Here is a 21,284-nt window from a genome sequence, read left to right as displayed (position 1 = left end):
CATAGGGCTCGTTGTCTTTTCCTGTTAATACCTGTCTGGGGGTTAGTGCTCTGGGACAGTTGTATCCAATTAGGAGTCCTACATCACAGCTAAGGAGAGGTGGCACCTTATCGGTGATTGCTGTTAAGTGAGGCCATCTCTTTGCTGTTTCATGAGTGGGTATGTGGTCACGGTTCCCAGGAATGCAGTCTTTTGTATATGAAGGAGGAAGGTCGATGTGAAAGCATGAGTTGTAACCTCTCACACGGAGTCCAGCCACCCTTTGACTCTTCATGATCATGCTCTCTCCGAGCATAGTGGTAAGTTTCAGTTTCACCGGGTGGGAATCTGTTTGTAATTCATTACTTATTCCATTGTCGATGAAGGTGCTGTCACTTTGAGTGTCTAATAATGCATAGACGAGCTGTTCCTTAGATGGGTTTGTAGCAGAGGACACCCATACAGGGACGATCATGGAAGTGCTGCATGACTGACCCCCTCTAGTGACGTTGAGTGCCATGGCTGCTGTGGTTTCGTTTACTGTGTTTGAAGCTGTGTTCACATTAGCTACAAGCCCTTCTCTTCCTTCACGTCCTCTGTAGTTCTCATCATGGAGACAGGTAGGATGTCTTCCCTTGCATATATCACAAGTGTGGCGGTGACGACATTCCTTGGCAGTGTGACCGGGTTTCACACATCCGTAACACAGCTTATTGTCCTTCACATGTTTTCGCCGCTCCTCCAGAGACTTTTCCATAAAGTCTGCGCACTTTGGGAGTTGATGCTTGTCATCTTTGCACCACATGCAGGGGATTCTTGATTTTCCACTGCTTGATACTGATTTAACACTGTTTATGGCAGTTTGAGTGTTGAAGACATTGGCTTTGCTTCCCTTTACTTCCTTTGTGTTTCTTTTGTCCTGGAATGAGTTAGAAGAGTGAAGAGCATGTAGGGAAGTGACTGGATTGCATGCTATCTCTGCTTCTACTGAGACAAAGTTAGCGAAATCCTCAAAGGTGGGAAACTCCTTACCTCCCATGAGGGCTGTTGTGACCTGACGATTCCAACGGGATGCTAACCAGTCAGGAACTTTCTGTATCAGCTTTTGGTTTTCTTCACAGTCACTTAATATTTCTAGACCCTTCACATGAGGCATGGCTTGCAGGCAGGCATTTAGGAAGTCTGAGAATGTTCTTAATCCTTCTGCATCCTTTGACTGTATTTTTGGCCATTTTGCCAGCTTGTCCCTGAAAGCTCGTTGGATGACAAATGGCTGACCGTAGCGTTGGTTGAGCTTATTCCATGCATCTCTGTATGCCTCATCATCGTTTCGATAAAAGGTGCCTTCAAGACATTTGTGAGCGGGGCCACTGACGTGCTTCTTCAGGTAATAAAGTTTATCAGCTGAAGAAATACCTTTTCTGTCTACAAGTGACTTGAATGAAGCCTTCCATTCAATGTAGTGGATTGGATCTCCACTAAACACTGTGGGCATTGGCATCGGGAGTCTGTTTATGGCTATGCTGTCTTGGATTGCTTGGGCCAGATAGGACACGTCTGTAGGGGGTGCTGGTGCGACAGTGTGAGGGTTTTGGTGGTATACAGGGGGGCTCTGTTTAATTTCTCTGTCATAGATATCCAGTCTGGCACGAGCTGCCTCCATGTCCCTTTCTGCTTGTAGACGCTCTAATTCAGATCTCTGCATGTCTAATTCCTTCCTATGGTGCTCCTCCATCATTCTTATTTTTTCCTTTTGCTTTCTTTCTTCTTGCATTACTTTGTATTGAGCCTCCCTTGCAGCTAGCTCTGCGGCTGCATCAGCCCTTTTTGCAGCTATGCTTGTTGATTCAGAGTGGTGACTGGCACCTGACAGAGAGGCAGTACCATATATGGAGTAAGCATAGTCATGGGCTAGTAGTTGATGGAGCTGGTGTCTTTCACGCTCTGCATCAAAATAGCCATCTATTGCTGATAAGCGTTCATAGACTATTTTCATAATGTCTTTAGTTACAGCCTCACATGCATCTATTTTGCGTCTTAGTTCAGTTGATGGTGTGGCACGCTCTCTTATTTCATTGTAAGCTCTCATGAGTCCATCTTTTCCTTTTTCAATGGTGTCTGCCATTGCAGCCAATTCTGTTTCTGATATGTCTTTCTTTAAATTTTCTTTGGATTTTCTGATTTGAATTTTCCATTGTTCATACATGCTGAGCAGTCTTTTTTCCTTTTTACTCAATTCCTCCTTTTGGTAGGCGAGCATTTTCTCTGTGGGCACACTAGGACGTTCTGAACGACGTGGTAATGTTAACCCATCAGTGTCATCCATTTTGTGTTGAAGCTCAGCTAGTCGTTTTTCTCTGCTTTCAATTGTCTCCTTTAATTCCTGCCTTGATACGTCTTTATTTTCCTCTTGATGTAGTAAGCTCCTACTTTCCTGTATTTCCATTTGTAGCTTGTGTATCTGTTCCTTTATGTCATCCATTTTGAGCGTAGTTGTATTCCTTAACGTCTCCTTTGACCATACCGTTCAGTGCTGCAACTTGCTGCTCTGTGTGCCGTGCCGTCGTATCGTGGATTACATAGGCAGCATGGTGTAGCAGGTACAGGCGAAGCTCTTACTGTAGCATACCCCACCGAAAGATGGTCTGACACTTGAACTGATGATTTTAGGTTTAATGACAATCCCAAAACCAACGTAAGAGCTGGGTACAAATCACAAAACAAACAATATATTAGCCACCTTACATAGCTTAACATTAGCTCGTATTAAGCTAAAGCTAACTCAATTAGTTAAACAAACAGTAATATAACGTTACGTAAATTACTTTAAGAACTAACCACACATTAATATTACACTAAATGCTAACCTTGTGCCTCTTCGGGGGGTGCTAAAACATTGCATTTTTCCTTCTTAGTTCCTTCATCTTACTGTTTATCTTTACTGTTTATCTTTACTGTTGCGTGAAGCAGGAACTGGGCGAGTACCAGAATGCTGCCTTCAAAATAAAAGCCCTTCTAATCAAAATAGGAAATAAGGCACTGCGAACCTGAAACAGATAAAATATGTAATAAAAACATATTGTAACAAAATGATGTTCAACAGGGCTATCTTTTCCTTAGATCTAAGACATAAATTGGGTTATTTACACTGTATATTGTGCATTATTTACATCCATGCTTACTTGCTAGTGGTCTGCTTTTTCACTGCCTTAGTTTGTTCATTACTATATTTGTATGAAGACAATCACATGATGTGAATTGTGTCACCTGTGTGCATCCTCGTGATCATGCACAATAGAAACAAAACGAGCACCCACTCATAAAAACTATTACTCCACAGCACCACTAGTGGTCAAAAACATCATAAATATATCTTAAAAGGACTTCAAAGTAAGCAGCCTTTAACATTTTAAGGATTTATCCCAATGAAATGATGATGATGAGATATTGTACAGTATTTTTCTTGGAATGAAGCCCAGTGACAGAAGTGCATCTATACTTTTGCAGAGAAAAGATGAAGGGAGGACCTATATTTGCAAGATTGCTAGGTCCGTTGTATCATGAATGACAGCCTGCTGCCTCAAAACAGATATTAAAATCTGTAATCAGTGTGACTGGTTGATCAATGGTCAACCACAGTGTGACTGGCTGATTACCAATTATACAGTTTATATAATCAAAGTATGTCTTCTCGTCACTCTTTGTGCTTTCAATCCAAATGTGGAAAAGATGTAAAAACAGCAGTTATTTTTGGACAAATGGACGGATCGGGCAAGTTTAACTACATTGAATACGATTTATTTGACCTATTTCAGTAACAACATACCAGAACGTAGCACCAGTTACATGAAGCAAGCTTTGCTATCTTGGTAAAATAAATATAACAATAAAAACGTTAGAGGGTAATTTATCTGCCACCTCACAAACCAACCAAAGTCTCATAGGTTAATCATACCGCGAGAAACATCTGGACTCTCTCCTGGACAGCAGGTAAGGGGGGTAGTCGGGCCACAAATACATGGCTGATTTACAACCTGGAGGCTAATTAAAGGAGGTGACATTCAACCAACAATGCGGAGGATGGAGTGTGGCAGCTAGGTTGATCATTATCATCCCTTAATCAGAGTCCAAAGGTGTTAATGCCTTGAGTTAGGAACTTATAATAGCCACACTGAGTGCAAAATAAATCCAGTATAGAAAAAGGAAGGAATTCATATTAACATTGTTATTTTTCTACCGCTTGCTCTCACGGTCAGTTGAGTATTAATAATGACTTGTCATCCAAGATCCAGAAGTTCGAATAAACATGTTGGAAAGTCTCTAAACATCTGCTGTTAAATTATATTTTAATTTTCATGTGTTAATCACGTCAAAGTATATTCGACTGTGCCAATAGATCTTCTGTATCTGTATCTTGTGGTTCAGTATAGTGCGTTATGCAAGATGGCAACATCCCAAAGTGAACTTGAGATGGGCAGAGGTTTCTGTCAGTTGGTTAATTTTAAACAATTTAAACAATCCTGCATCACTGCTAGACAGTCCTAATTCTAGTCTGACTCCACTCCTGTCACATAAATTGTAAGTTAAAGTAATTTCTTTGTCTTTCAACCATATCCTTTGGACATGTAATCAAATCTCTACTGTATATCTGCTGATTTTATAGTTATGGCTTAAAATCAATATGTCACATCATATTATGTAGGAAATGTGTGTTCCAGATCACCACCATAAAGAACAAATTGTTCTTTGGCCTGAGGTCTACCTGTCCAAAATATTTTATAAAAAATACATATATAATTTAACGGAGGTAAAAACATAACCTCCATGGCACAGTTGAAGAAATCAAATCCATCAAGAAATTTCAGAAAATTCCATTATTACAACCTGATGACAAAAGTATTAAGCCACTCCAACAATGAAATCCATGAGAAAATCACAATATTAAAAAAAAACAAAACAACAAAAACTGTCAATTAATTAATTGAGAAACATGTAGTTACAAATGGCACACTTACAACATGAATTTAGTCTACAAACCATCAAAATGCGTCATCAAGCAATCTGAATGGTCAAGAAATGGAAAAGCAATTTTCATATGCAACTGCACGGCACTGCAAAATAGCCCCATCTGGAGCAGTAATTTGAGGCCATAAACTGGCCTTTACAGATAATTAACACAGACATTTTAGACACGCCTTTAACAAGATCTTTTTTTTAAAATCATAGTTTCTTGGCAATATCAGCACACTGATGGGATTTAAATGATGCCTACAGTTCCATATTAAGCAGCAGTACAATTCAAACAACATCAAAATTAGCTTGTTCTCACAGATAATATAGATGATTGATGACCAAAACAAAGTGTAGCTTTGAGCTTTGATTGCTGCAGTGTGCTCAGGGCTCCTGTCAGAAATAGTTAAAAGTAACATACAATTTCATTAATCGGTCCCCACTGCACTGTCACCTGCAATGTGTTAACAATTGCATGTGATTAGTTGCTCTTTTTACATGAGGGCTTGGGGCACTTTGCTCCAGCTTACCTGTTTTTGTTGGACCTACTGTGACACAGAAATGAATGAATTCTAAAGAACTTCAATCCATCCTTTAAATCAGATCCCCAAATGCACAAAGATCTGTCAGTACTGAACTGCACATAGTCTTCATATATCAGTGGTCATTCACTTTTCATGGTCTACAACAATTCTTACATATATTGGACATATTAATCATGGCAACATGCTGTATATACATACACTGAGTCATTAAAGAACAACAGAAGAAAACATCTGTTCACTATCTCTACTTTTTTCAATATGATGGATTGCTTTTTGATCAGGATGGACAAATGGTGAAATGGCATTGCTTGGAAACTGATGGAAACAAATGGATATCTCCATTCTGTCCCCTTTTGCAGTTCAAGGAGGGAAAATGCATCTCCTTTCTTTTTTTCATTTTAAAAACTGTGCAAGGTACATCGGAAATCATCTTCTTCCTGCTGCATTACTGCCCAATAAAGACATAAAAAACATAATGAACTAGGTGGAGCCACCTCCTCCCATTCATATTCTAATATGGCACACCTGAGATCTATCATATATTTAAGATAAACTGCAGCTTATTATTTGACTGCTACATTGCAACTCAAGTCAAAGAGACCTCTTGCACTGAATTATTATTGTGAACCTAAACTAAACAACAATCGAAACAAGCAGTAATCTGCATTTTGACTGACAGCCACTGATTACAGGGTCGGTGGCGCCTGGTGGCCTTGTCATGTTCAGTGTCTTGTGTTGTCGACTTGTCTTGTCTTTTTGTGGATTTCATTATATTGATTTCTGGCTTCATGTCCTTTTTGCAAACCCCACCCTTTAGCATGGAGAGACAAAACTCAGTCACAGTGAGTAACTTTATCTGTGACCTTACAGTAGATATATGGTGTACTCCCACTTATCACAGAGTACTGACTAAGCTATCTGATGAGGTACAAACAGTCAGCGACCAAAACAGAAGTCTGATCTGATCTTCAGCAATGCTGTCATCAAATAACTGCAGGAGGCTCAGAAAGCATCAGTTCATCACGAAATGCCATAGTTGTCCTTACAAATTAAAATCAAATGCTGACTCCCAAACAACCCCCCCCCCCCCCCTCCTCCCCCCCCCACACACACACACACACACACACACACGCACACCTCTACACACTACTCTTACATACAACTTTTTATATTAAGTTCCTTTCTCCAACAACTGGGGATTCCGAAGATGGTCCGACATCGATTTCTATGATTCAAGAGACTGTCAGTCTTTGAGCACTCTGAATTCTGACCCATTCTTCTGTTGTTGGGTTCACTGAATAGCTTTGCCTTGAAAGCGACTCTCACCACTCCACTCATGTCTCTCCACATCAGTCACTGCCACAGCAGACAGGATGCAATCGACATCAAAGATAAAGGGTCACATCAGAGACTTTGCGCTCCCGAGGCCAGACGCACTGCATGAACTACACTGAGTTTCAAGAACTTCTGCCAAACTTGTCAGTGCCTTTAAGAATAGTTATGAAAAAAGTTAGGCCCGTTCATTCGCATCACTTTTTCTAATTGCCAACAAGTACAACAACAACAACTTTATTGGTGCTGTCTGTTGACTCTCTCCCTGTTCGTCCCATCTGTCTCCCTGTCTCTTTCCATGTTTTTTTTTCAGTATCTCTCTATCTTTTACTTTCTCTCTCACTCTGTCTCTGTCTCTTTGATGCTCTCTCTCTTTCTCGCTCTCTTTTCTACAAAATCAATAATTTCTAATAGATTCAGGACATGATTGAGTATAGGCGTCTGTTTTCCACTACCTGGAGGAGAAGTGTATTAATCACTGAAAATGTCTTTTTATTATTTTGCACCATAGATCCATGTAGTGAGCCTCTGGCATAGACTAACTGAAGTGTGTGTGTTTGTGTCTTAGTACAAAATCATGTATTAAAGGGAACCTATTATGTTTTTTGTGGTTTTCTGTGATTTATATACTGTTATGATGTTGGGTATCTATGTTAAACATGGTCAAAGTTCCAAAACTTGAGGTGAATGTATGGAGAAATACTCCCAGCAAGTCAAAAGCCACGGCTTCAACCTGCTCTGAGCGCTTTGTTTGTAGCGTTTTTTTCTACCTTGCTGACAAACTGTCAGGTCGTTGTGCATGGCCGTAAACAGCCATCAATTTCATAGCCTTGGTTGCTAAGGTTGTTGCTAATGTAACCCTTTTTACTAAAAGTTATGAAATATAGTAGTGGTTAAAGGGAATATACTAGTTGAGATATTTTCAATCGCTAGAAAGTCAGAAGCTACTAGGATCGTCTACAGAGCCAGAATAGACCAACCAATACACCAGAATCAACACTCAGACACAATATCTCCCTTTTGGAAGAAGAACTCTTCCTTTTTATGGAAAGTATTGAAGTAAAGTAGAAAAAATAAAAATGTATATGAAAACACAATTATTACCTGGGTAACTGAAAAGCAAAAACAAAATTCTAATTGGCTAATGAGTCTTTAGATTCAGGATTCAATCAGATCCTATTCCCTTTCAGTCACTTTAGTCACTGATGTGAACTCAGTCCTTGTGTCCCACACTTATCATCCAGAACTAACTAATAGTTCTATGTAACGTAGGGTCATGATATTGTCTGTATTTTGAACATAAAAATAAAACAAATATTTAAAATAAAATAAAAACTTCACTGGTCCATAGTTTTCTTTGTTTGATACGTCAGGGATTTTTGGTCCAATTAATACATTAGGTGGGAAATTCAAATCAATACAGCTCAGTGACAGCATCGGCACCGCTGTCAGAGACACTTAGAAAATGAAACGAAAATATCAAAGCGGTGCCCAAATACACACAACAAACTTACGAAAATCACTACTATATTTGGAACGGTAAATCCTGTCAGACGTGAAGAAGGATGCAGTATGTTAACAGGTGAGTCCCTGCATAGTTGACAGTGTTTAGCTACTATACAGTTATCGACCATTTTGGCAAGATGAACAGTTATTAAACAGCCTTATTGTGTGAAGTTAGTTAGCTACAAGTTGTTATAAGATGTTATAAGGCTTTCATATAGCCTAACCTCCGGGTACTTTGTCTTTAGTCAGAAAAACGGCTATAGCCCACATACAGAGAAAAATATAGCTACTGCCACACAAGTGTCATAAATACAAGATAGGCTATGTCATAAATAAACACACAAGCAAAATTAAAATGTTAATGGAATGTTAAAAATTCAGCTTCAGCACCAGGACAGGGAGAGCGCAGGCCCGCAGCTTCACCAACCAGTCAGGGGGAGAGCCCTGTGCGCCCCGCAGCGCAACAGTTCTGTAAGTAGTATTGAGTATTTGATTATTAAATCCTGCACTCTGCCACAATGTGTAATGGGGAGGAGTCAAATGTGCAGGACCATGGACAGGTCCTGTTTCTTTACAGACGCAGGGTCAGCACCTTTACTCGCTCTGCTGTGTTAATTTGTGCCCCCCTTAAAAAAATCTAAATATTTTTATTAAGGGCCCACTCAAGGATAGCCGCGGGGCGCCGCACGGTTACGTTAAGGCACTGATAAGGAATCATGCAAAGCTACTCTGGTGGAGTCCCAGAATAAAAACACAGAACTGGAAATGAGCATAATAGGTTCCCTTTAAGCACCATCAGTGAAATACTGAAGACATTGTCAAAGTAAATGCACATTTTTATTTGTGCAACTGAAACTGCCCTTCAGCCTGAACAGTTTTGTATGAGAGATCAATATTACTCTATATAAGAATTATATCATAACAGCCATGTAATTTGCCTGGTTTAAGAATATTTTGGGCTGCCACTTTGGCTTCTGTCACATTTGTCAATAAGTCAGGGGTGCATGGCGGTTCCTTCACTCTATCTGTGGCATGTCACCTCTGTTTCACTCAGGGATACAAGATACAGTCAGGCAATCACTTTATAGCGAACATGGGCCTGGAGCTCGAAAGCTTTCTGGTTTACTTCAGTTCAGTTAGTTCAGTAGTGCAACGTCTGTCCAGGGTTTTCCTTGGAGAACCAGAATGTTTTAGCCCTCAGTCTTTCTAATATTTTTCTACAAGCCATGTTTACCAGAGCACAGCTTGCTCATACTCCCAGTGAGTCAGTGGAAGTATTATATATTTGGGATGGCCAGTTTCTATGAAATAAATATCACAAGATCAATATTTTTTCAACATACAGAGATGTGAAAAACCTGAATAAATCGGTGGAGAAATATTATGAATCCAGATCTCAACCTTCCAAGAACCACTAGCATCAGACAACATTACTGACAGAGAATTAATTTTACTGAATGTCTCAATGAAGCCATAAAGTGCATACTTAAGAATGGGTTCTCGTTTTAAAACAAATCAGCTTGGAACATTAAAAAGTCAGCTAAGATGGCATTTTCAACCAACGCATGAGGCTAACATTAGCTGAATTAACCAGATAGCTACAGCTGATACAATTTGCCAGCAACAATTAGTACCTCACCCAGCAAAACTGGCAGGTGCCGCCAACAAACAAGGAGTGAACTTTATTCTATCACCGTCCAAAATCAATCAACCCATTGTTAAAAAAATTACTAAGACAAACTACTATAAAAATGAAGTGTTTCAATGGTAAATCTGCCACCATTATCATTGTAAACTGCATATGTGCCATGTGAAAATGCAGTTTGACAGCCATAGCAACAGTAACTAGGGGCTGGGACTTAGTGAACAGTCAATTAAACACCTAAAGGAGATTTTGGAAGAAAAGAAAATCATATGTAAAATAATTCATTTATCTTCAGTGCAATACAACTGTTATGTGTTATTTAGACAAAATTTGAATGCATAAAACAAAACCTTCAATAACTGATTTTGTTAGTGTTTTCATTTTGCCCGGAATCATTAATATGGAGAACAGAAAAATAAACACTATATGATCTCACCGCAACGCAATAGCAATGAAAGTCTATTGATTGATTGATTTATAGCCCAGCCCAACTACCCTACATATATTGTTATTTTATGTAAACCTCTACCAATGTTTTCACTGTAAGTGCCTCCCTCAATCAGCCCTGATTGCATAAGGCATTTGCCTTAAGACAGATGTTCCTGCACTTTAAGTAACCCTCAGTCGACAAAAAACAACAGAAATTGTCATTTTGAATGGAGATTTTGTCGACAGTGATAGCAGGGTTCTGATTTTCAAAGCAGTCAGAGGAAGAAACCACAAAGTCAGTCGTAGACATTCCCCTCAGGGATTAGGGATTCAGTGTCTCACTCAAGGATCCCACAGCAGCTTGAGCCTGGGCCCTTTGATTAAACAACAATCTCTTACTGCTCTTCCTTGCTACCCTGCTGCTGCTTTGAAAGGTAAAGTGTGATCGTGTAAAAACTGCAACAAGAGTAAAGCAACCTGAATCAAGATAACATCAACAAACACATGCATGTTCACTTGAAATATGTTAAAACAGAGAGATAGAAGTGTGAATTAAACCAATATGAAAGCACATCAGTCTGACTCTCCAGCAATTGGCATCACGCTTGGCAAGACCACATGACAGATGCAAAGTCAGAGGATACTAACTGGTTCCTGCCAACAGTGCCCATTATCTGCTGGGCATGCATGCAGGGCACAAGGTTAAACTAACAGGCCTGCTTGTCCCAGATCAAGCCTTGCTGACTAAACACACCAACACACACACACACACACACACACACACACACACATACACACACAAACAGACACAAAGGGCTGACACTACAGTATAGCATACTGTTTATGGACATCCATGCAGAAAGCTTGATTCTGATGAATTTCAGTGTGTGGAGAGGGTGCTCAGCCATTTGTATTGGTGACATCCTGCTTTAAAGTCAGGATAGAAAAGCATGCAAATGGAATGCATGTATGCTCTAAATCTGTGTGTATGTGTGTTTGTGTGTGTGTGTGTCTGTGTGTGTGTGTGTGTGTGTGTGTGTGTGTGTGTGTGTGAGGTAGAGAGAAAGAAAGAGAGAGCAGGAGTTGCTGCTTGCATGTAAACAACTCTATTAGTGAGCTGTCCTTGGATGATCGAGAGAGCCATGGCCTCTGTGGGATGTCTTTCTCCAGGGTTCTGCATAACCACCTTCCCCTTTTCTTTCACTCTTCATTCAGGCAGCACAAGATGGCACATAATGGAATACTTAACAGACTGTGAGAACCTTTATTGTTTTCTCTGTCACCTCTCATGCATCCACTAACAGTTACTGCACAGTGCAGGCAAGACTTGGAGCTCTGATACAGTGTCGCCACCCCTCTGTTCAGATGTCCATTTGACATTTAGCATTTCCCTTCCATTATTTTAATATTCAATCCGCACCTCATAATCCCATTACTGTCAAAAATCCTGCTTTGTGACCCTCACAGTCTCATGTTCTCATTTTTCTCTTTGACAATGAGTCGGCAGTGAAATGAGCCTCATTCTGGGTTCAAGAGGGATGGGTGGAGATGAAGAGTAGGGGGGTAGGGGGGTTGGGAGGCAAGAAGACGGACAGACAAAAGAAGAAAGGAGTAGAGCAGAGCAGAAGGGAGAGCAAGAAGAAAGGAATATTGAAGGATGAGGGGTTTGGTTTGAAAGGAATTGTGAAGAAAATGGAAGGAAGCAGAAGGCTGAGAAATTTGAAATACAACTTAGAAGAATTAATAATAAGAGAGGGGAGCAGGCAGGAGAGCTTCAGGTGTGTTCAGCCATGCTGTGGGACAAATATGTGCCTGTGCTCATTCATCATCTACTTTTTCTCTTTCTGTGAATCAATTCATTTCTCTTCAGCCATTTGCAAAGGGTTATAGTGCCTCTTTTGAGTCACTGCCACAGTCTATTAGTTCACATAAGACCTCCTCTAATCTCTTACTCCCCTGCAGCTTGCACATGTTCAGCACTACTTCATCATCATCCAAAAGACTACACAGGGAAAAAAAAAGCTAATAGTGCAGGAAATCTTCTCTTCTAATCAGCATAACTGTGATGGGGAAGAGCACAGAATGCAAACGTTTAACCTTGGAGCTGCCTTTGGTTAACATATTGCACCATTACTACCTGGCACTGCAGTACAATAAAAGACAGACGATACAACGTAGTGTGTGCGTATGTTTATGTTTTCATGTGTGGTAATCTCAGTTTCAAAACCTTCATACCTGACAGTAATGCCTCACTCTGCTATCTGCTTGTTTGCAGCAGAAAACTTATTTAACAGAGGAAATCTCTTATGCACACACCAGCTACAACTGTGTTATCTTTAGCATTGCCTCTGAGACACTGCCTATTACCGTACATCTAACCAACATAAACAGAGCACGTCCATACACACAGCTGTTCAGATGCACAGCCTAGGGCAGAGGCAGCGAAACAGACAGAAGCATGCTCTCTTGAGAAACGAGCTATGTTATCTCTGTTATCTTCCTCCCCAGCTGGGCTCGGCAAGACACAATAACGTTGTCGCAACGATCGATGCATTTCCACAATTTACAAAGCTGATGGAGTGGGTGTCAAACTCTGTAACTTACTTTTTACATCCTGCTACCCAATGCACGCACACACACACACACACACACACACACACACACACCTGCCTACACATTGCCAGAGCTATTCAATCAAAAGCCATTATTTGAGTTATGAGGAAGGTCAAAAACATCAAAGGTCAAAGCTTCTAGTGGATGTGTTGAGAGGAAACTTTATTATGTCATTATGATGCTTGGCAGGTTTTATTTGCTGGTGATGAAGCTTGTGTTGTGTCACAAAAAATGTATCTCACCCAAGGAGAAGAATGATGGCTCAAGTGCTTAAGGTGCATACTGAGTGTCTTACACACTGCACTGGCAATTTCAAAACGTTTCTGTTGAGAGCTGAAACAGTTAGTCAATAATTCAAGCAAAAATGAAACACATTCTCTTAATTCAACTGTTCAATTGGGAAAATGTGCTGCTTTTCTTTGTCTTTTATGAAAATCAATTTAATATTTTGTGGTTTAGGAATGTTGGTCAGACAAAACAAGCAATTCCAAGACATCAGCTTGGACTTTGGGAATTGTTAAGGCAATTTTTCACTATTTTCTGACATCTTATAGATCAAACAATCAATTAATTAAGATAATTAGTTGCAACCCTATTTCTGTGTTCTTCATGTGTTCCTGAAATTCAAGTAGGGTTAGACAGCAAATCTAACTTCTTGTCAGTTATCTTTAATTGGAATAGGTTTGTGACAGTATAACATTGTGCCACTGTTTTACAAAATGATCTTGTCCGATGTAATGATTCCTAGCAGACTGTAGTAAAAACTAATAAAAACTGATAAAAAACAATAATTCCGGTTTAGTACAACTTGGGTCTTATTTTCATAGCTTTGGCCATCTTTCCTTTGAATAATAATGGGTTACTCATCCAGTTAATCGCTGAGATCTGGGAACATGATGACATCGCCAAAAGAAGTCAGATGGGGAAAGAAACATGAGCAGTCAGAATATCAGAAAAAACAAAGGCAAACAGTAAAATTATTACCTAAACCGTCTACTGTAACACCCAATGCAGTACAAACCAATTCCCTGTTTCAACATTTACTTACCGTACTTGCTGTAGTTGTTGAGCACACAGGGATTTTGAGTGCTCACTTTTGGTTTTACCTCCAGATAAAGTGATTTAGTTAATCTGGGTAACTTTAAGTCCATTGGACGTTGTAGTGATGTTGCTGTGTTCCCACTCCAGATCTCATTTTACAATATGTTCATGACTGAAAGTAATGTTAACAAAACAAATCCACTTTGGGATTAACTAGAATGATCTTTTTACATTTTTTCTTTACATAAATTTTTTTTTCTGTTCATAGCACTGACTATTGACCATCATTGCATGTGGCATTTTGACTGCATTTGCCATATCATGAAATACAAATCAATATCAGAAAAAATATTCTTTGTTTTTCATTTCAGCCATATTTCACTGCCCTTGATTCAAGACTGAAACATTACATAAACTGTTTTTCTTTCTCCCCAGACTGTTTCCTGTGTGATATTACCTCCTACAACCTCAGCAAAGACAAGCAGGGTGTTATCATGAAAAAGAGAAAAACCTCAGGGATTCTCTATGACAGGTAACGTCAGGTTTGCTTTGCAGCCTTGACTGTGCATGTGTGCATACACTTGTGTTTGTGGGTGCATGGTGTTTTATGCCATCAACATGTGTCTGTGTTTATATACAGTATGTGTGTGGGCGGGTGTGTGCTTTGGATCCTCAGAGAATGGTGCAGAACCATGGGACTTTGCTGTTTCCTGCTCTTTATGAGTTTTATGATTAAAGGCCTGTGGCAGTGAAGGCTCTTTTAATCTCTGTCTCTGTCTGTTTTGCTCGATAGTTTTCTCTAGAGCTTCCGCTCTCCCTCGTCCAACACGAGCCTGGACAAAAGCCTCTTTCAACCAGCCGAACTCGGGATGCTGCTCCATCCCAGAAGACAGCATCTTTTTAACTCACATTACAAGATAAACACTATGAGAAATATGACATTATGAAATAGTAAAATGTTATTTGTATAGTATAATGTAAGTATCAAATTGCAGTTGAAGACAAAGTAGAAAGTTGGGTAATGGAGAGAAAGAACAGTGCAGAGAAGAGGAGAAAAACTGAATCAGGGCCAGGTACACGTGTAGTTAAATGACGGTATCTTCCACTTAGATAATTGAATTTCCCAGGAACTCTCACATTCCCAGTGGAGAATAAAAGAGAAACCTGTGATTAAGTTGAAGGTGAGTGTGGAAGAATGGAAAATAAATTCTGTAATTAGCTGGCACATTAGATTTAATTTGAAAGGTGTTGTGCAGCATTCCCGTGTTTCCTAAAGCAGAGCTGTGGGTTAATTGAGACAAACACCTGTAATCATTGTCATGGAAGCATCTGGCTGCACTTAAAATGAAGGATTCTACCTTTAATGATTAAAATCATATATCTTTCCATCTACCCAATAAAGGGCTTAACACTGTAAATGATAAATACAAATTAGGATGGAATACTGAAAAGTGTGCAGGAAGCTGTAGAGTCCTGGCACTGCAGGCAAAACGCACTCAAACACCACCACAATGATCCATTAGCTGATGTATTATAGGTTTTATAGTGCCTTAAAAGAAAAAGAACAACTAGGAGCCAGCCCATTTGAACCTGTTGTTCATAGCCAGAGTACTGTGAACTGCTAACATGCTGATGTTCAGAAGGAATAATGTTTACTATGTTCACCAGCATGCTAACATTAGCTAATTAGCACTAAACAGAGTACAGTAGAGCTTAGGGTGATGGGAATCTCCATAGTTTTGCAAGTATTGGACCAACTGAAATTTTGACCTGATGATGGCATTAGATGAAAAGTCATCAAAGTAATCCTGAGGGGCACATGAATGTGTTCATGGCAATGCATCCTATAGTTGTTGAAACATTTCACTCAAAGCTGCTGGTGGTGCTAGAAGAACAGTTAGGGGATGACCAAAATCAGTATGATTTATCCTCTGGGGACCATGTCTGCACAACATTTCATGGCAATCAATCCATAGTGGTGGATCGACTGTCCATCAGATCGGCATTGCAGTCCAAAGAGTCATACAGTAACATAGCTAAAAAAGGCTTTACTGTAAGAGATAGAAATAACAGTAATCTCATAGTAAGCAGTGAACATGCTGCATTGGGTGGTAGAGGCCCTACTGGCTATTGTCATTGCAATTACAAATGGCCATTACAAAAGTTATGACAATATTCTGATCTGCCACCTCTATGGTTAAGGTTTGGTTAGGTTTAGGCAACCGAAACTACTTGGTCACAAACCAGGGTTTCCTGTAGCATTTTATACCAAAGGTGTCTGAAATGGAGACGCATCCGTTTTTAATTATGATTTTGCTATAATTTTATTGAATATAAAATTAGAATATTTAAGCTTTAGGGAAAATGAACAGTTGTGTTACATAATACAACATAGGTCACATATTTAATCATCTATTTACTGCATTGATAACGAGATGAGACGCTTCAGGAGCTGTCGGACTGATCTCGTCATACATTAGTTTCACAGTAATTAATCAGAGCAGCATATTGCAATGTTTTGAAAAAAACAGTTTTGGATGGGTTTGGAAAACTTACAACTCATTACAATCAGGTGCTGATATGTGAGAAAAACACTCACTGCTGCACTGCAACAGACAATAGGCTGGCCTCAGTTTGATAATCACCAGTTAGATACAAATTCTTTCTTATAGAGCCTTAAGTTTAAAGTTTAAAATTGATTTTGAAGTTAATACTGACCAACTGGAAAAGCCAGAAGGTCAAGCCAACTGTCAACCAACGTTGACACTTGGTAGATGATAGGAACAACATCCCCTGTGTCAAACTCTTATGCTTTGTTGGACTGACCATCCACCCCGATGCCCTCCCAAGAGGGAAAGGTTGGGGGATATGGCCAAAAAAATCTAATCTTGATTTTCTTTAAGCTTGGGGTCAGTTCATGATTTGAATTAATTGTTTCCCCTGCAAAATGCAGGATTGAAACATCATATTTTTGGGGGGATCATGTGCAAAACAATTGAGAATGATTTATAAAACACCTGCACCACCTGCAACACTGTTATCATTATGTATAAAATACAGGTTATCCCTCACAGCTATGGACTGTCAGTACCAGACACTTCAACCAAGTAGAACATGATCAAGTTCAATAATCAATTTCAACACAGACAGTGCAGAGAGGTCCATTCACTAATTAATCTGCTCTCGCTGTTTGTGTTTCTTGACAGAACATTAGCCTGATAGCTGCAGACTGCTGCTAACGTTAGTCACCCGGCAGGTAGGAACAGACTGAACAAAGTAAAATCTGTGCACTTTTCAGTCGACTCCCAGCTCAATAAGAGATGATGCATCATCAACAAACACAAACTGAGAGTGCAGACCAGTGTACAGAGTCATTTTAAATCTGTCCCTCTTGTACATGCGACTGTTAAATTCAGTCCACGATAGACAGAGCCAGCTAAAGTCACAACAGTCCTATAAACTGCAGCAGGTGTGCATGTAGTGTAACTATTCACTTTACGGTGATGACTAGTGTAGTCAGCTATCATCTACATTACTTTTTGACTAAAAGTAACCTTTTTGTGCATGTTCAAATAACCCGATTTCAACAATTTAGACATTTTACACATCATGCACAAAAGAAATGTTGAATTAATCAAATTAATTTGATACTTTGCCCAGCCCAACCATAAGACTTATTGTTTTTCTGATGAGGATAGTCTTGCTGGTGGTTGAATAAATACTGAATTTTTTTTTCTTTGATTCACAAATTTTGAGTTATTTTTGTTTCTTCAAGTCAGAGACAACAGTAGAGGCCTGCACTGTTGTTCACGCCCGCACATTTCTAAACCCACTATGGACTTTCCGTCTTTGATTAAGCTGCCAAGACAGTGAAAGAAAAACTGTTGGGTGCAGCTTGTGGTTAGAACAGAACAGAGATAGTGTGATAGGTCTTGGTCTCTGAGGTGTTCAGGCTTCTCTGTATTTTTTCCCCCTATGTCTCAGAAATTGATATAATTATTTCTATTTTCACCTCATTACAATATGGCAGGTTTTTGCATCCCAGTGGCTGCTTATGATAATAAACAAAAAATAGGCTTGTTTTTTATATATCTGGCAGAATTTTGCTGGAAATATGTCACCTATTTGCAATACACTGCTAATAAGCATAGTCTGATCCAATTATCGACGCAGCAACACAGCTATGCTGGCAAGAGGAAAACAGCAGTCACAAAGCATCTCTCTGTCTATAACACACACACACACACACACACACAGGCACACACAAAGGCACACAATCATGCAGGCAAACTCTATACTGCTTAGAAACATTGACTACAAAAACCTGTATCTTATTTACTCCCATATCGAATCATAGTGAGTTTTGACACCTGCTGTTTGTTTGCTTTGTTCCAAGATAGCAGCTATACTGTATGGTTATAATGCTGAAACTGCATCACAAAAGCATCATTGCTTTTTATGTTGATTCTCTGATTTGAGAACCAGTGTTTATTTGCAGAGCATTCAAATTAAGTGTGAATCAAGGCTGCATCTAAAGAACAATTTGTTGTGTTTTAGAAGAAGAGGAGAAGATCTCTAATAAGTGCCTACAATGATATAGTGACCAACCATTTTCTACATCACAAGTTGTGTGAGTTTGCGTGTCAAGCAGAGCTGGAGAGAGCTGCTCACAGTTTCATATCACAAGGTCAGTGAGAGCAGGGGTGACTGTCATTTGAGCTGTCAAACCAAGACAATGAGCTGAAAATCTGTACAGAGCTGTAGACTGGTGTATTGAATCTCAGTGGGATCACAGACACTAAAGGCCTTTACAGACCGGGGGCATTATTTTTATGCAATTAATTCACACGTCAATATATATTTTTTGAACTATTGTTTTTGTCATGACTACTTTCACGCGCGAATATTACGCAGTGAAAAACTGATGTAATTTTTTTCCGGAATGAGGTCCGTCAAGTTTTCGCTCCGTGAATAAATCAACCAATCATGTTGTGCGGAATGGACGTCACATCACAACTCCTAATGACAATGGCGGACCCGCTGATTGTTTGTGTTTCTCTTCACCCTGTCTTGTATGACAAAGGACAAAGGACACAGACAACCCCTGTATTTTTTTTTATGCTCCAAGTCTATTTCTGTCGTGTTTAGTAAAGCGTAACCTTCACAGACAGCTGCTTACCTCACACAAATATCCCGTTGTGTATATGTTTTGAACTTATTTACCATATCTACATTGATTGCTCAAGACTCCCAGTCTGTCTGTGGGCTTGTCTGTTTCACTACAGGCAGATTCCGCTCACTCGCTACGGTGGGCAGGGAAATAAAATCAGTGATTCAATAGCTACAAACTGTCTTTCTTTCCATGGAGCTGACATGATAACTTTTTTGGTTCAGTAAATGTCTGCTGTCAGTCAGCCTGGCGAAGGCAGTTCGGCTGGCCACTGTCCTCTCAGCTCCCCAGGAGCTGCTGCTGACGACTTCTATGGACAGAGACACTGAACACAGGTCGGAGATCATCATCACTGGATGATGTTGAATCCATCATTTTTCCTGAAGAATAAACTGTCACAAATTATTTTGCAAATTCATGTTTCTGTTGTAAATTTGTATTGCTGCCAGTATGAATAGTTTTGATGTGAAATTTTCATAGGTGAGTATTTCATATTTTTGTGTTGTTCATTTGTCACATCCTGGGTGTGTAAAGGCCTTAAGAACAATTTCACATTACAGGTGATCATTTAATGCAGTATTAAAAGAATGATATACTAACAGTCTTTTCATACCAAAAATTAATAATTTGTGCAAATAAATTGTGCAAAAACCAATCTATCCCTATGAGCATATCCACGCCGAATCGAAACTAGCGTATTTTGCAGTGCAGATTTTTTTTTACGCATCTTATTCAATTTCTGTGGATTTCAGATGCTGATAAAAACAATCTAACCAATAAAGTAATGACTTTTGCTCACATGATCAATAGATTTTCTCAATCGTTGTCATAGTAGCCAACGTCATAATCCCCATACTGTCCCATAATAGAAATGGATATCGATAAAGACAACGAATATAGAAAACGTCTAGGGAAGTATTGCAGCTGAACTTGATTGTGATGGTGAGTAGCCTACAAAAGACTGGGTAAAGTACTCTGTTGTCAAGGGAACGTATATATAAAACCATTCATTTCCAAGTGCATTAGCTAACGTTATGCTATGGACATTATATGTGTCAGAAATGACATATAATCATTGTGAAAAGTATACTATAAAACCTGACCATATAGGATAAGCGATACATAAATATCAATTATTTCTGTTATGTATATACACATGGTCTGGTGTCTGGTGTTGTAAGCAAGATAGTTAGTTTCAGTGTAATGTGCGTGCCATGGTCTGCTTTACTGTTTAGTGGAAGAGGTCCAGAAAAGGTGAAAAAACCTCCGGGACACCCACGTCAAGAGAAAAATCCACTGAGCCCCAAAGGTATTATAAGCTGACCAACCAAGTATAAATAATATATGTATATAATAAAAGCATATAATTATATTATATGCTTTAATAATATATAGCATATTATATAATAAAAGCATACATATGATAAACAGATTTTGATTTGTACTCTGTATGCAAACATATACAAGCTCTCTCTGTTCAGTTCAGTCATGAAGCGTTATTATGGATCCCACTGCTTTTCTTGGCAAGACATGCCCTGCGTAGCATGCAAGCGCTAGGATTGGCCAAGCATCCATGCTCATGCCACTAGCCTGCTATTTCTTGACTGTATGTTCAGTGGGTGTCTGGTGTTGAGTAATGGGAAACGTAATTCTGAAGGACTATGAGTTAACAGTTTGAATCAAGCATAGAAGCTGTATTATGTGTAACTTGGAAAATAGTGATATGGGGCAATGATTTTTTCTTTCTTTCTTGTCAGATCTCTTTTCCCGGGACTGCTGCTGCTGCACCAAGGAGCCACACCACCACACACCGGCCACAGCGCACTGCAGGACGGATAGACATGTTGCCAAGGTCCGCCATTTGAAATGCAGTTTCAGGATGTTTTAGAGGTTTGTACGTCCAAGAATAAAAAGAATCACTGTGCAGCCTGATGCTGTGTCGGTGCTGGGAGTTGAGGCAAGAGTGGCCGGTGCTGGTGAATGGTGCAAACCACCAAAACATCCTGAAAGGCCT

At 39.5% G+C, this 21,284-nt stretch overlaps 1 long non-coding RNA gene across 1 annotated transcript; it reads right to left on the bottom strand.

The window, feature by feature from the left end:
• Nucleotides 1–2,236: 2,236 nt before the first annotated feature.
• Nucleotides 2,237–3,034, bottom strand: LOC122990576. Its single transcript, XR_006405411.1, has 2 exons — nt 2,847–3,034; nt 2,237–2,681 (listed from the first exon to the last, which is right to left on the bottom strand). It is a non-coding gene; the product is annotated as an uncharacterized LOC122990576 (long non-coding RNA).
• Between the last annotated feature and the right edge of the window lie 18,250 nt (nt 3,035–21,284).

Source organism: Thunnus albacares, chromosome 10 (assembly GCF_914725855.1).
Source record: "Thunnus albacares chromosome 10, fThuAlb1.1, whole genome shotgun sequence".
NCBI classification, from domain to species: Eukaryota; Metazoa; Chordata; class Actinopteri; order Scombriformes; family Scombridae; genus Thunnus; species Thunnus albacares.
This window is presented reverse-complemented; position numbering and strand designations above follow the sequence as displayed.